We start from the raw sequence: 17,943 nt of genomic DNA, 5'->3' as shown, positions 1-17,943 counted from the left end.
ATCCGATTTGTTTTGGTGATTACAACAATAATAACATTGATAGTGTATTTACAAATATCAGCATGCATCATAAAATATGGCCACCAACCGTCAAGCCTCCACATCCACGATCACCCCTAGTTAAGGCAAGATATTAAGATACGGCTAATCCCCCCATAACTTAGGCTCAAGACCGTTAACCGTGGTTTAGCCACTGACCATTGTCCTGCGTTTAATTTAAACGGGAAACTGGCTGAGTTAAACTGTAATGATTTTACTGGGCCCTAACACCCAATGACGCAGCGCTGCTTATAAAATTATCATATACCTTAGGACATTTACTGCAAGGTTCAATTTAGGACAACTGCTGCAAATGTGGCAGCAATTTTAAGTTTGCATTAATGTGATGTAAGAGTAATATCCGTAAATTTCGTACTAGCCTTACTGACTAAATCATACAGTTCAGTTTAGAACGGTTTTAATCAAATCAACGTATGTATTACGTTTGTAGTTATGTGTCGTAAGATTTTATGCACTGACTCTTTATGCAAAGAGGTCCTAAGGGTGGTGTTTTGGTTTTTGGGTGTATTGAAAATGGACCCATATATTGTGTAGATATGCCCTTATAGTTATTAGATCTATAACCGGGAAGTGTAATTTACTTTAATGTGTTATGAGGCAATCAGTATTGTTGTCTGAATTGTTTAGGGATGACTATGTACCTAGAGGTCCAAGTGCATAATGATACGGCTTAATTTGTTAGAGAATAGACATTCTGAGCTGATTGTTGATACCAAAAACGGTTTTCCAAACTTTTAAACATATTTAGGGTTTACCTCTAGCAAGCTAGTTAGAATTTCAACCTTTTTATATTCTTTTTATAATCAATCGGACATCTAGAAATTGCAAATCCCCTAGCCTACCACGTTGTGGATGCCGTGATGCGTAGCGTAGGACGAAAGTTATGTGACGCAAAAGATAGGTAGAGTTAGACCAAGAAAAGTCTACAACGATTTTGATAGCATACGCAGTGCAAATGTTATGAATACGTCATAATTTCATAGAAGTTTGACGTTTACAATAACACTTGAACTGCGTGTGCTATCAAAATCGTTGCAGACTTGTCTTGATCTGACTATAAGGAATGAATGTGGAGGGATGTAAGAGGAATGAAAACCAAGCAGAAGGTGGATATATGGGCTGTGTTAGAGATGATATGAATAGAATACAGATGAATGATGAGAAGACAAACAACACAATGGTATGGAAGAACAAGACATGCTGCGCCGACCCTAAGAGAAGAGAAAAGGGCAAGCGAATGGTGGTGATGATGATATAAAGGTACCAAACGGATGGATTTTGTTGTAAACATAATGGCATAGTTTGAATCTGACTTAGACATTTACTATTTCAATTTATTCAAATCGGTGGAAATAAAAAAGAAATGAACAAAATAGGCAATCTGCATTCTGCGCCTTTTTTGAAACATAATTAAGTAGTACCTACATAACTAACTAACTAACTATTTTGGCTCAGCGATCCAAAGAGAATCTTGGCCTCCGAAACGAGAGCATGCCACCTGTCCCGATCCTGCGCAACTTCCTGCCGGTTACTGACGCGAAGGTGAAGTAGATCCGCCGTCACACTGTCTTCCCAGCGATACCTGGGCCGACCAACCGGACGGCTACCAGTCGGTCCTCCCAAGAACGCCCTCATCATCATACCTACATAGATACACTAATTTCATTAGAAATGTAAGTATATTTCATTTGCTCACAGAATAACGCCCTGGCTCTACCAATTTTGATACTTAAATAATATAAGCCCATTACTAATAAAGGTTTATTACGTTTCCTTTTTCTTACTTCTAACATCATCAATAATCATCATCTCAAATGTAAAATAATGATTCATTACGGCCCTTGTTGGAAAATCTTTTTAATTAAGGCCATTAACGATAAAAGACGTGTGCAGCCAAGTGGAAAGCGGGGAGCAGCGCAGTATGTAGGGGCTTTGATTGAAGTTATTGGGCTGATGAATAGTTCTAGTGCTTCTACGGTGACATAATGTTTTGGAACAAATAAGGAACCTTTTATATTGATATTTTAAAGTCATAGTTACTAATAGGTTGTTAACTTATTATGAAAGTCCAGTACTTAGTAACCACAGAAAACATATATTTTAGGATAAAGAGAAAAAAATTGAAAAAAAAATCGTTCTATATTTATTTATTTTAAATATGAATGCAAGTACAGAGAGCGTAATATTGTTAGGCCCCCAATCTATGTCCAAAATAATATAAAGGTACTAACTACTCACTGAATTTAACGAAAACTTTGTTTATTTTGTTTTTGAATGGTGGGGGTTCTTACAAGTACAACTTAGAAATCATTCGCTGTTTACGTAAAGAAACATAATTTATGAAAATAAATCAAAACAAACCATAAAGCGCTTCCATATCGCGGCCTCAGACAATGGGGGCGACAGCAAATTGATTGTGCCGTTTTGTTGCCCAGATCGCTGATATGCCGCACCTACCTACATAATGTGTGTTGGGTAATTAAGAATTTGATTTAAAAATTCAAGTGTGAAAACTGGTGTTATAAACATAAGGATAACATTTATAATTTTATCAGTATAATTTTATACTTATGCGAGTTCGACTCACACTTGGCAGGTTTATTATTATTACAAATTACATTTAGCTACTTACCTACTACTAATGGTTGTCATATACTAGTAATCTGTTATCTGGCCTTATTAACTAAACAGTATCTACTTCAAGAAAACGTAAATAGGAAAAGCTAACAAAAAGTGTTAATTAAATACTTACTAATTACATAATAATACAGTCTTAATTTACATAATTTGTTATACTTACGTCTTAAATGTACTTCAGCTTATTTAGGCAAAATGAAAGAGTGTTGAGGTCTTTAATGGCTCTGTTATTACTTATTACAACATTTCGGGAAAAAAAAAACAATAAAGAATAAACTCCGCCGTAACAGTGTCAGACACTGCCGTGACCAGGATTCGAACCTGGGTTACTACGGCCACAACGTAGGGTCCTAACCACTAGACGATCACGGCTATCGGAGCGGTGAGCAGAACGGCGAAAATATCGACTGCGTGCTGTGGGCGTTGCAATACGTGACGTCACTGCGTTGCGATAAAGGTTGGTTGTGGCGTGGATGGATGTCGAGTAATACAATTACACGAATTTGTTTTAGTGATGATCTGATGATCTCTTTTTATAACTATGTATACTATATCAGTATAAAAATGGTAGACAAATACTTAAAATGTTATTATTATTACGAATAGGTACTTATATAGGATGGAAAATAAAATAAACACAATAAACTAAGTAAGGAGGCAAATCAAACAAAAACACTGCTCGATAAACACGGAGACAAAACAATAACGAAATTAAATAAACAAAAGACGATCAATTACGGCCGAATCGTGGGCACACAGGAAAATTGGTGCCAAATTGGTCTGCGGCAATTTGTGTTGTTTTGGACACGTGGCGACGCAAGCTAACCACGAGCTTTTTGGGGAGTCCATTTTCTTCCAGTTTATGGAGACAATTTTTGTGGGGACCAATTTAAAAAAAAGTTCTTTAGCAATATTCTACTAGTACCTACGTACTGAACGGTGAACTTAAAGTTGCACATAGATATAATTATGTAAGTACTTTATACCTAAAGCTAGCAACAGAGTTTCCAAAAATCTTGGAAACAGTTGGCAGGTAAATAATAGATATATCCTACTTATAAAATTAGCTAAATGATAACAAATCAAATATTTGAATTAACTGGTAGGTACCTACTTAAATTAATTGCGAGCTCCGCCATTTTTTTGAATTTTATGTATCCTTGGGATACCTATACTTAATAAAATATTTAATACGGTCACAATCATCGACCATTAGGCAAAACTAAAGGCATGCTTGTGAAATTCTAAGTTATCATTGTAAATAGGCTACATACCTATATAGGTACGTAAATAAGTTATTTACTTACTTTCACAAATTACTATTACCAGCAAGTTACATAATTGTGTCAATATACTGCCTCGTTTACAAAATTAATTAAATTACTTCTCCCACTAAGCACAATTATTTTGAAGCTTGACAACTGAATATTTGAAAACATAGCATTAACCCTCAACTCGCTTGAGGGTAGGTATTGAACACTAAAACTAGAGAAGGACATACATTAATACGATTCACATGGCGCTTACGCCATATCTAAAGGTAATATTTTTAATTTGATTTCATTCATTTCATTAGTAAAAAGAGTTTCCTGGTTATAGTAAAACTATTTTCTGAATAATTTGGTTAGTAGGTAACTATCCAAGAGGGCTTCACAAAAAGCAATTAAGGGCACGTTTGTTTTTAGTAGTTACTTGTTAATTAATAATGTATACTGCTTTGCGAATGCAAATAATAAGTTAATGTTACTATTCAATGTGCTTATCGTATTAACAAAAAAAACTGAAAACTACCTTTAAAAAATGAGCCACAGTAAATATAAAAAATTATATAGCATAAATTCGACGTCGATAAATGCGGTCACTCCCCAATCAGTCGTACCTCCGTACGAAATTGTATTTATTTTAATTCATGTTAGGGCACTAATCCTTTGCTAATCTATTCTTCTTTGCAAAACAGCGATATCGATCGGGTGATTGATGATTTTGAGCTTACAGTTTGGAAAGGTGGCAAGATCCTGTATCCTGATATTTTAATTATACTGATTATTTAATTAATTTGAATATTATATAACAAAACTGAATACCTAATGTCTAAATAACTTGACATGTAATATTTAAAATATTATAAATAAATTACTATGCATATAAGATCATTCCAGTAAGATCATTCTTTTGGTTTCATAAGTTAAGTACCTATACTAGTTAGTATTTTTTAAAGCGTTTTTCAATAAAGAGACACGTCGAGAGTTCATGTTTACCCTTTCCTAGCTATTGCCAAAAACACGAAGTATAGAAAATATTATTGTACGAGTCAAAATTGTATCATCATTTTATTTTGGATTAGAAATCGCCGTCCATGCAGTGGTTCTCGTCTCGTTCGATCACCGAATTTAAGTAACGTCTGGCGCGGTCCATACTTCGATGGTACCACGGGAACACCGCGTATCTTAGGCTTTTCATAACTTTTTTTGCTTGTACCTACTTAGTCGATATATCATATATATACATTATTTAATTATAATATATCACTACGATACAAATACGCAGCCGTCAACGTAATCATGTGAGACGACGCCACCCGCAAACTACGCAAATAAATAAAGCGACAGAATTTATCGACAACCATTGCTTCTCTTTACGTTTCACAGCGGGATGGTTATGAGCCAAAGTTGAGAAGCCCTGACGTACAAGTTGCAAAGGTAATGTTATACCCCATTCCAAAAGTCCCTAGACCTTATAACTGAGGAATAGAGGTTATTACTCAAGCAGGGGTGGCGAAGACCGACTGCATAATAAAATGGTTTTGATATAATGTGTACCATTTATAACGTATTGTGTTTTGATTGCGCATGTCAGTTTGCAGACTAGTTTCAGTCGACGGATGATCCTTGTATGAGAATAGGAAATGGTTATGTCTTGGATTCCGAAGCCAAGTTTGAATGGTCCAAATGGCAGGCGTTATAGACGCTCCGTTTACTAAGTTTATTGTCTTTGATGCTCTCGAGCGAGAAATCTATGGATATAAAGACGAAACTGTTCATGTCGAAAATATTGAAGAAAGATGGATTTGTGAAAATATTGGAAATAATAATATTACACTGTATTAACGTTTTGTGTTTCAATTGTAAAATAATTGTAATATGTACCTATGTAGGTAATAAAATTATCAGGTTCACGCACATGCATGAGCAGCGACTCATAATAACTACAATACTTCTAAAGTGCCCATTTTGATGTCACATAAAAATTTAATAATATTTGGCAAGTGATAGCTCTATTAGAAATTCAAGTAGGCGTCTGAAAAGAAAGATAAATAAGACCTGTCACGGCTAACGCCCCTGAAGTTTCCCTTTCACAATTTCGAAAGGCCTTTATCTAGCCACCGCATTGATGGACATGGTATTATAAAACCACCGACACAGTTCAAAAGAACGGAGGATTATAGACCTTATTTATTTGAAAAAGTTCAATTGCACCGGTATCGGTTGAAATTTGGCAGCTAACAATGTCTATAGAAAAGACACCCCTCCACAAAGTGCATGTCGTACGAAGTATCATTTTAGATCAAACACGTGATAATAGCCATAAGAGCGCCCCTATTATTTGATACAATAAAAGTGAAGTGCCGACATATTCCGCATTCTACTGCGAAATGAGAGTCAAGCGTAAACTGACCGACCTGATAATCTACAAATCTATAATGAACTCAAACCACCTTCTTATTAGGTTGAATTCAGTGTAAGCTTTGAAGATATTTGTGAAAGATTTTAGGGTAACACAGGCAGAATGCACGGTGCTATCGTACGCAGTGAAACGGTCGGTAGGCTCGCAGATACGGACTAATGGTGATTGAGAAAAATATTGCTCCTGTACCAGTCGAACAATAATTCGCGGTTATGTCTTCATGAATATTGAAGATCTACTGATACCTATTTTTATTTTGATTCCGGCAGTACGTTACAATGCCGTCGTTAATGGAAATCATAAATATGTTGATACGCGACGCTGATGTCTGTTTTATTTTCAGGAGCAAAATATGATAATATTATATCGAGTGGGAGTGAATGCGAGGGGGTTTATAAATTACACACTTTATGCTACACTGCCGAGACCTATGAACAAAAAACAACATTCCAATAATTATTATGTAACGCATTTTGTTAACATTGTTAATAAAATACCTACTAGTGTAAATAGACCCATTGCATTTGTATGGTTTACCACCATCTTATTATCTTCGCGAGGACAAAAAAATATTCCAGTAAATCATAGTTTTTTCGTGGGTTTGAACATTATATTAGTTTCTTTACGTAAATGTGTGCTCAGGTTACTGACCAAACTCAAAGAGCGGGCAGAAATAAAAGCAAGGACAGCGCTAGAAAAAGAAAATATTGTTTTATGCATACCTAGGTTTATTTATTTCAATTGCTTCCATGTGCTTCCCTGAGACTAAATTATTTCGTGATATAATTACTAACTGAGTGCAAAACCGACAAAATAAAACACCAAAGCAGCATATTTCAGAATTCAAATCTTTAGAGATTACCCTTCTAGCAGAAATTATTAATATACAGTCAACTAGCCCGTACGAAAGGGGTGAATAAATTTAATATGACGACAAAGTGTCGCGTCGCAACCAGTAACGCGTACACAATTCGGTAATTAATACCCTGAATTACATTTCGCAAATAACCAGGGTATCTTTGGAAAGGGGTCTAAGTAGGAGCTTATTAAAAAGGGTGTATGACCTGACTCGGTTAATCCTGAGGTCTTAAGGAGCAATTAGCAAGGATAGAAAATGAGAGGGGGGTCTCGAAGTTTATTTGTCAAGTTTGATTTCTCAGACTTTGTACTTACTTATTATGTTTCAATTGGTAGGTTAGTTATAAACACAATATAATTGTTACACACATGTGGTCAACATTATGTCAAAAGAAATCTACAAAAAAATCCTACATAGTAAACACTACATGTTATATACACAGGCTAATTAATTCAACTTAATTTTTACTCACCTAAGGCATATTTGGTTTAGAGACGTAAACCAACATTGCAATCTTATAAGTTTCCATATCTAACTCATCTCATTTTAACTTCCAATAAAAATCTCCAATAGCCCACAACTCCAATTAGAAACGTAATACTAGACCACTTTAGTTTAATTTTCATTTCAAATAGATCGTCCCCAAATTGGTATCTTTTTTCTAATCCCCATTTTGAAATTCGAGGTATCACTTTTATCTAAAATCTGTCGTCGGCAAACAGTGCCATATGTGTACGTATACACAAAGAGCTGCAATGCAATTGTAAGTGGGGTGGTATTAGACTTCAAATAAGTAGTTTTAATTCAATCCTAAATTTTATAGCAATAATATGTAGCCACGAAAAATGAGTTTAAGTTGTATAAAGTGTCTACACGGCATGTTGCGGTTTAGACTTCATAAATCATAAAGTTGTTGTTTTAAAAATATTTGTAATTTATACATATATCTATTACATATTACAACAAAATCTAAAAAAGTAAAAAAAAGAACAGGACATTGAATTAAAAAAATCAAAGGTAAAGTAGGTACATCATTAGTTTTCATTGCAAGCTTCGTAAAGTAGGTACGCGTAGTAATTACACGGCTCTAATGTGGTATGGTTATACGCCGTGGCTATGGAGTCTTACCTCATACGATAATACAACCTCTCAGTTTCACTTGACACCCCGACGTGTGGGGTGAATATATTTCGGATTCCAATTCGAAAATTGTCAACCCCAATATCGGACGAGCATCACAATCGAATTTGTTCATAATGGTATTACTCTGTGATTATTTCCTATTAGTCATATGATAAACAATTTGACGTGGTTGGGGATTAGCTGTTTTGTTAGTTAAATTGTTTGGGTTATCTAGTTAAGTATATTACTTAGATCGTCAGTAATATAATTTATTATCTCAGCTTTGAAACAAAGTTACAACGTAAAAGGATGTAGTTTATATTTGCTTTATTTAACTAAATAAAGTAAAATACTTACTTAAAAGAAAGTAAAGTTGTAAGTGACGGGATCGATGGGGCGTTCCAATCAGTAAAAAGTAAAAAGGCAGTAGTTTGACGACTAATAATTTTATTCTTAACTTGGCGAATTTATGTATACAGTTTGTAACAGTGCACAAAAAAGGTAAAACTGTCCGCGTAAAGGTGTAGACCCACAAGAATATGCAGGAGCAAACACCCTCAGCACGAACTTAACCACCGGTTTGAGTTACTAGGTAATCACTGCTAATCAGTCTCCGAGCATCTCTAGATCTAGACAGAAAGTACATAGTAGCTGATACTTCATATAAATAACCGTCTGCCGTATTCGAACTTTAAGATATTCACAAGAGACGACACGGTCGACACGTAAGTACTAGATCCATTCTAGATACGTTATAGTTTCGATTTCAACTAGTTCTCTTTTGCAGCTCAATTCGGGCAACCAGTGTCACTTTTACGTCAGATAGTGTTAGATATCTATTAGATGTGAATTGGATCTCTAAGTCATATCTTGTGGAAATCGTTCAAGAGTATCTCCAGAATCGCATAAATGTCAAATTTGACAGGTTAGATCTTAAACATATCGTTATCGTATCTTGGTGACGTCTAAAAGATATCTAGTAGATGTCTATTTCAAAATCCGAATCGGGCCCCGTGTCACCTATCGAATCTATCAAATAAACAAAAAAATTACTTAGAACTTCTTCTACGAAAGACAATAGTTTGCGCGTTCTATTTCAATGCCACCGCCATCTAGTGAGCGGTTTGCATACTAATGTCGAATACACGCCATGAAACTGTGATAGACCAACGCTTGCGCGATCTATTTCGACGCTAGCGCCATCTAGCGATTAATTGGGTAAACTTTCCGTATTGGAAGTGGTTTTATGTTACAAAGTTATTAAATAAATATTTTTTTGTGTTGCCAAGTAAGTTAGAATTGACAGGAACATAGGCCAGAGTACCAATATTCAAATAAATTTGATTTAGTAAATTGAACTGTTGATATTGTGCTATGATTTAATTTAGGTAAATACACTAAATACTTGTTGTATTGACTGTTTAAATATTTACTACATCTTTGCTTTGCTTGGAAGCTTAATGTCTTTATTTTATCTCTATCGGCGTTATTTTTCGTTGGATAAGTTCGGATACAATTCTACGATTTCTTAACCTCCATAGAACAGAAGACACAGGGTTACACTAGGTATTTAAGTTTTTTTTTTAGTTTTTTCGTGCAAAAGACCAAGAGTATGGTATATAATTAATTTAAACGACCCACATTTTAAATGCCCCGATTACGCCTAATTAATTTGATGCCTTGTCCCATTCATTACCATGATAATGTTCACAAATTACTGTTAAACATCGCATCAATCTTTTTATTAATTATTTTGACAGGATTAAATGATAATAGGTGATAAGGCACACGCGATATCACACTTGTGGTTTTATCAGGACAAATGCCCTTATCTCTTAACTTAAGTATATTTGCATATTTTATGTACATTTTGTATTTATTTTGAACAATAAGTATCTCCTCTTACCTAGTTAAATACACAAGTATTACTTTAATTATGAATACTTTAAATAAATAAATACATCATGCATGTTTACTACTCTTTAACGGAAGATTTAAAATATATAATTGTATACAGATATACCCCGGAAAGGAATATTAAGATGCTAAGCTTCAGCCAAATTTATTCAAAAGTACTTATTTGGCTTTTCTTGATAACTTTAACGTTTAATTACAATTAATTAATAGTTTAATTCATAGTTAGCTAACAAAACTAAACACCTGGTAGATATAATTGTCTTTAGGGCTTGAAACCGTTGTTATTATTACATACTTTAATAAAATAATAATCGTTTTTCGGCTAATTTATGTAACTCTATCGGTTTCTTACAGATATAATCTAGGCACAAGCAATATTTAAGAATAATAAATAAATTTACAAGTTACATCGCATATTACGGTCAACCTTAGTAATCAATCAATCAATATTTTTATGTGTTAAACATAGGTACATAGGTGTTACAATTAATTACTAAGTAATGGATTAACCCTTCACTCCTGTCAGAATGAATCACCCATTGTAGATGCCTCCGATAACTAAATCTTTGGCTAATTAGTCTTGGCTGTATTAACTGTTAATTGCGGTAATTACCTGAGATCTAATCTGTTCATTAAGCGTTACATCGTATCGTAATGCCACTGCAATGTCTGCACTTCTTGGCCCATATTCTGCAACCAACTTTTACATCCATGTATGTATGTTATAGGTATAATTCTTCAAAATCTCCCGCTCTAGTGCTAGTAAGTTAATTATTGATTAATACTTACCTATATAAAATTTGTTATTTATGTCTACATTGTGAGAAATATAGATATTTTCGTGATTTATCATTTAAGTGAGGTTATAATGTAATTATAGGTACTAATTTATTTAGATTCAAGTGGACGGAAACGAGATGCAATGTTTAATAGTTACAAAATAGACGTGAAAGTTAGTCGAGAAATGCAGGCCTTCACGAAATCTGTTAGTACCACTTGTAATTAATTTAATTTGCACTACACATTACTGCAGTACTATAGTCGTGCTGTATGTTATACTATACTAATAAGTATACATTACAATTTAAGAGGACATTAGCGATAATAATTCAGTTTTTATTTCTCATGCTCTGAATGTGGTTCATTGTTTATCTATGAAGCAGATTGAAAGTGATTCGTACGGTCCTAGGGTTTTTTGTTTCTTTTTTTTTAACTAGGATAAAAAAATCGGTCCTAAACGTAAACAAACTGTCGTACAATTTTCATTACTATATTAAAAATATTTAATACTTAATAAATTTTTAATATTTTGGAAACTGAAAGTACCCTTAACAAATACTACAAGTGTATACATATGTATTTCATGTTTTGTAAAAAAAAAATACATTATAATTGAAACTGCTCTTCCCATTTCCGCCGCCAAAACATAACTTTGTACATTATGGTGCGTATATATTTTATTTAAATTAACTGAGATGAATCACAATCAATAAAAACTTCTACGACATCAACGAGTGATTGATGATTTTACTCATTTTACTAATATTACAATGTTAATGGAATACAAATGACATGGATTCGATATGCATGCTTTTGGTCTCGATTGTTAGCTTTCAGTTTATAATTCTTTTATGAATCCGACGAAAGGGGTAGTGTATTCAACATTCAATTAATAACAATTAGACAAGCTCGTCGAAAGAAACGATTTCCTGACATTTCATTAACAGTAATTATTGTCATAGGATTAGCAATTTAGCAAAGTCGGTTGTATTTATATGTCACCAACAGTGATGAAAAATATTCTGGCATCGATCTATCGCTCTTAATAATCAAATAAAAAAAAAAATACAAGCATACCTATTGTAAAATAATAGACTGTAATTAAGTCGCGATCGATCGATTTAGTATTTACAATACAGTTATCTATTTTCAGAGCCTATGCACTTTCAACCTATTGGTATTTTTTCTTCTAGTTCATAATATATCTCATGTCAACTGCCTACTGATGTATAGAAATAAAATTTTCTAGAAATTTCGTAAGGAGCGCGGTGCCTACGGCCTAAAGAAAGAACGGCCATCACGCTGCAGAGCATTACTGCATGAGGAATAAAATCATGAGAGACAACTGGGTTGCTCTTTAGCTGAACCTAGGGAATGCAAATCGGTTATTTTTTGTATGGAAATAACCGCGGTTTCGGTTAATAACCGATTATTTCCATACAAAAAATAACCGATTTGCATTCCCTAGCTGAACCGCAACTAATTTTTTTTACTAATTTGTATTTCAGAAGAGTCAAAGGAAAGTTTTAGTTAAGTTTTACCTTAACCGGGAAATTAATTATTTCAGCACAGGAAAGTATTTTTTTATTTTTTTTATGATTCACCATTAAACAATATGTCGTCCTGTGTCGACATTGGCATTTAAAAAAATGTGATTTCGATTTATTTTGTTTCGCTATGGCGCAGCCGAACTGGCGTAAAAATTTGACGTGCCCAGGACTACTCTAGCAAAAATAACTGACTAGAAAGAAGACCATTAAAATGTGTAAATAGGTAGTTAATTTTTTACTTCGCCAATTGACTCTATCTAGAGCACACGTTTAAAGACTTTAAAGTGGACACCCAACACTGATGCGGGCGCATTGAGCGCGTCTAATCGATCAACTTGGGCTAATTCCGCTCATCTGCATATTAATTCTGTGCTCCCTTAATAAGCAAGGGGTTTAGCGTGTTTCGTGTATAGAGGTTGAGCTATTTTACGACTACCAGGGATACCTATAAGTAGTTATTAGATATTTAAAAAAATCGTATTCCATGCCTCGGACCTTTTAAGAACATATCGAGGTGTTTAAATTTGTACTTTGTACTAATTGACTGAACGAAAACTAAGGTCTCTTCAGGCTCTTTATTTCTGTTCAGGCAAAAAAGCTTTAGCTCGTCCCTGGCTGTTCTCTTCTACAAGTCTCATTCCTCATGCGATGCTCATAAAATTTGATAATCAGGTTCGATAATTACGAGTGCATATATAATTTTTAGTACCGATTTGGTTTTTGAAAATTCTTTAAAACAGCTCACAGAGCCACTAAACCATACATTATACTATTAGAAAAATATCCGTCGACTTTTCGCTACATACAATCATACAAAGGCTGGTTAACCGTATATATTTCATTTGTACATACATAATACCTAAATTCTTTTCAATTTCTAAACTTTCCAATGACTATAACGTTTCCCCAATGGTCTTTTGAAACTGAACTTTGAAATTTCTTTAATAATATTATTGCGTAGGTAGTGGTTGAAGTTAGTTTGCAATAAACGGTGCACCCTGTAGCTCAGTTGTAACCTAACCGGTCATATTTAGCTATGCGGGCAATTACGCTATGAATGTGTTTCCCATATCCGCGTGCGAAATTTTATGAGACTACTCATAAAACAACTCATTAGATATGATGCTTCAACAACACGCCTGCCGGACTACCGGTTCTTAACAATTTTTCCTCACAAGTATGGACAGACCTTTATAATTACTTTTCTAGAACTTAATGAAAAGTAATAATTCTATATTTACTGCCAGCAACGCTAACTTTGAAAGATATTATTTTATTCATTAGAATCATTAGGATCCCATGATGTCTAGTCTAGCCAATCATAAAATATATTCACGATAAGTAGCTTTGCTATTACAAAAAGTGTAGGCGCCGTATTTAATTTATAATAATCTTGAATCTGGTTAAAATTTAACAGACATTTAATGTTATAAAAGAATTATATCTAAATCTATATATTTAAGTCGCGCGGGACGAAGATAGACGTGCTAGACCTACATGACATTTTATGAGTGCAGGACCATGTCTGGAAATACCTTAATTGTGTTTGTTTTATTTATTAGTTGTAATTATTTTCGTATTACTACTAAAAGGAATGGCAATTATCGCCCCTCTAATTACAGTCAAAACGCATCTTAGTATTAATCCCTAGAAATTTAAGCAAAAATCACGCTCATCAGTCAGGAAGACCGACCGTTACATTCAAAATTAAATATGCATAGAAAAGGGTTACACTAGTTACTATGAAATTGAGTATTCGGGCTAAAAGCTACCATATTACCTAAGAGTAACGTCCATTTTCAATTGTAACTTCAATAAAATTTTATTACAGAAAATGCAAACGTATTTCAAAGCCATCAAAGGTTTTATTTGTTTGCTAAGTTTTTCCGAGTAAATGCCTATAGTTGGTCAGATTCGCCACGCTTTCGGTATTAATATCTTGATCCATCAACAGTTGACGGGTTAAGATGAATCAGCGGCGGAAGGGTTAACAGGGGTGACGCGCTATTTTGTCTGTAAGCTAGTCGTGTGTGTGATTGTAGGGTTAACGTTTTAGATATCAATCACAGCATTTAAATATTTTATACAAAATACAATTATTAGCTAGTATGTATCAACGGCGTTCACTGTACTATATGTAAACCCGTACCTTTTTAAAGTTTGGGTGTACATAGAAAAATACATTTATCCCTAATAACACTAGTTTTTTGTGACCTTATTCTAATAATATAGTATAATATTAACAAAAGAATGTTAATAGCATATTTTAAATCATAATTAAAGCTATTTATTTAACGTGATGCACACACAGCTGCAAAAGTGCATACCCACTTTATGAATGAATTCCAGCTCGCTGTGCTTATACCCACAGAAAGACGAATCTTAGCTCAGTTATACTGTTTGTTTAAAGTTAATAATCAAAGTAATATTATTGGAGACAAAATATTATTTTGGACTACCTATCGTCAAGCCTGAGATCAATTTTTGTTTAAAGTGACATTTAAGGTAATCCTTAACAAGACCATCAAGAGGTAAAAAAACTACAAATAAATTAATACTTTCCCAACAATATCACATTCCAAATCCGCACACAATAGACGCGAACCTTAAATCCAGAAAGTCTCAAGTTCCATGCGAATACTAGCGCACAGATGACCTTTTTCTTCGGACAGTGGTATAAAATCGCACCCACCCACATAGATTAATGATTCACTCGACAATGGATCCGTTTTTTGATACGATCCCTTTTCGATTTAACAGCAATTAAAAAGTTTCACAAAGCAGCGAAAGGGTTAACTTCATTTGCGTATAATTGGTTAGATTTGCTGGTCGAAATGGGATAGAGGATGTTTTGGATAGTCACGAGACGAGTACGATACGGGATATTAATAACTTTTAAATAGTTAAAGATAAATTTCAGGTAAAAAGGCATTTATTTGTACGTTTAAGTAATCATTGTTCCTTCTTAGTTATGAATGTTTTCCATGTATTTAAGTATTTATAAGGTATCGCCCGTCTAGTACCCACAACATAAGCCTTAATAAACTCACTGTGGGACTAGGTCGATTTGTGTATGTTCCATAATATTTATTCATTTACATAAGTACTTAATAGATTCCTGAATTTAGGAAGGACTAATAGGTAGAATGGGAACAAATGGGTGAATTTCATTCCCCAATAAATTGTTATTGTAATATTGTAAAGTATTTTTCATGCAATAAATTTAATACATACCTATATGATCTACACTTATCTTTTAATTTTCTGTAATCTAAAGTACAAAAAAAACCTATTTAAGTATTTTAAATTATTTAACAAAAATAACCAGAATAAAGAGTTAAATCGTCACAAGAAAAGAATCCCCGTACAAGAATTTCCTATTTTTTTTCAACTTAAATTAATTTGTATAGAAGACATCCCCGTCTCAGTAATTGATTCCTCACGGTGCTCTGCGGTGCGCAGGTCCCATTGTTCGACAATCGAATTTACACTAATTTGATTGCATTTCTTCTCCGGTATTTCTGTACTTTTTAAAGGTTGGGTCTTTTAAATGGATCTTGACGAAGGGGGATGAGGAGGCATTTGATTGTGTTAGTATTTACAGTTGTGAATGTTAAGCTAGTTCATTAATGTATGTATGTAATTATCGTAGTAGGTACTTATAAATTATTTAATAACCTACGCAGTGCGTTACTGTGTACTTTTCAGATAATTTGTAAAACTTGCCAATGGTAAAGTATTCTTAGTAGTCTTGGATTGCAGGTGAAACATTGATGAGATACCTAAATTGAAAAGCTGTATCAATATTGTTTTGATAAGATCTGATTACAAAAAAGGATTCTTACAAAAATTGAATTTCTGGTAGGTACAGTCAAGGCGTAGGCGCCACAGTGACAATGGATATGAAAGCCGCTCGGCGTCTCAAAGTACGTAGGTAGTGGTACAGAAATCAAATTGCTTGACCGTAATTACCCACAGTTGATGATTGACCTTAATTCCTATACATATCTGTGAGTCCTCGAAATGTTTTAATGAGCCCAAAACCCGCAAAGATGCGTTTTTTCTTTGGCCACCTTCCAATTTCATGCAAAAAATAAACACTTAAACAAACAAGATAATTTAAATATATTATGATAAGAAACATGAACTAAAAAAAAGAAAAAAGAAAAAAAAGGGTTTTTCATTTTCACGATCCTTCGAGCCGGATTTGAACCAGCGACCTATGGATTCCCGTCTTTTACCAACTACAGTCCACCGCTCTACCAACTGAGCTATCGAAGGGGTAATGAGATGGGCGAAATTTCGGACTACTTACCTTTCACTTTCGCGAGTGATCGTAGTATGTACTGCACGACACCGTCGAAAACGTAGGTAATTATTTAAATAAGTACATTAAAATCTGATTAAAATGTACTCGTATTTAATAAGACCATGTACATACTATAATTTCTGTCGTATCCGTCAAAAGGTTGTCTGGTTGATATTCTTTGTTCTTCTAGTTATTCATTATTGCTCCGATAAAATATGATACTCGTTTTAATTTAATTAACAATTAGGGTAGGTACCTAATACACAAGCCTAGAAAAGTCTACCAGTGCGATCAAATTAATAAACATTTCAAAATAAACAAATAAAAAATTCTAGCTGAAAAATAACACTACTTATTACAGTCATAGAAACATATCAAAACGTTTTCATCACAAGACGGCCAAAATATCTGCAGGTTGTAAACAAGATGGAACGAGACATCCCGCTAATAACATCAGCGGGGATGAGCAGAATGCCCCGAATATTTCATCGCAAGAGCACCAGTAAATTATCTAAATAGAGATCACTCCCCAATCAGTGAGGTTGTTTCGGATGCAGTCACGCTGGAAACGACAGTACGTACCAGAAAAGTGAAAGTGGGTAGTCGAAGAATATTTGCTTAGATAGGTAAAGTAGGTACCTATTTATACCACTACGATATGCAATAAACTTGAACTTTAAACATCTAAGGAACAGAACCTATTTTTTAATCTTGGCTGAAATTGGTCTTATTATTTTAAGAGTAGGTAATTGCTAAATGATTACGTACTAATTTAATTTTTAACAAGCAGAAACGTCTACAAACGATGCTATTAAACTTAGAATAAATTTAAAAGTGCACTGATATCAGAATTACGTCTAAATGATATCATTCAGCTATCGTGCATTTCATACTTGGCCATGCCCGTACATGTATCGCCGCGGGCGAGTCGCACGATAACTACATAACATGATTCAAATAAAAAATATCATTCTGATTATATTAATCTAATTAATATAGTCAAAATTAATGTGCTAACAAAAAGT

The 17,943-nt window shown here is 33.9% G+C and overlaps 2 non-coding genes across 2 annotated transcripts; both read right to left on the bottom strand.

Moving 5' to 3' along the window:
- Positions 1 to 2,997: 2,997 nt before the first annotated feature.
- On the bottom strand, positions 2,998 to 3,069 carry Trnah-gug (transfer RNA histidin (anticodon GUG)). The gene has a single exon. It is a non-coding gene; the product is annotated as a tRNA-His (tRNA).
- A 13,732-nt stretch (positions 3,070 to 16,801) lies between these two features.
- On the bottom strand, positions 16,802 to 16,890 carry Trnay-gua (transfer RNA tyrosine (anticodon GUA)). The gene is given in 2 exon segments: positions 16,802 to 16,837; positions 16,854 to 16,890. It is a non-coding gene; the product is annotated as a tRNA-Tyr (tRNA).
- Between the last annotated feature and the right edge of the window lie 1,053 nt (positions 16,891 to 17,943).

The sequence above is a fragment of the Cydia splendana genome, chromosome 1, assembly GCF_910591565.1.
Source record: "Cydia splendana chromosome 1, ilCydSple1.2, whole genome shotgun sequence".
NCBI lineage: Eukaryota > Metazoa > Arthropoda > Insecta > Lepidoptera > Tortricidae > Cydia > Cydia splendana.
This window is presented reverse-complemented; position numbering and strand designations above follow the sequence as displayed.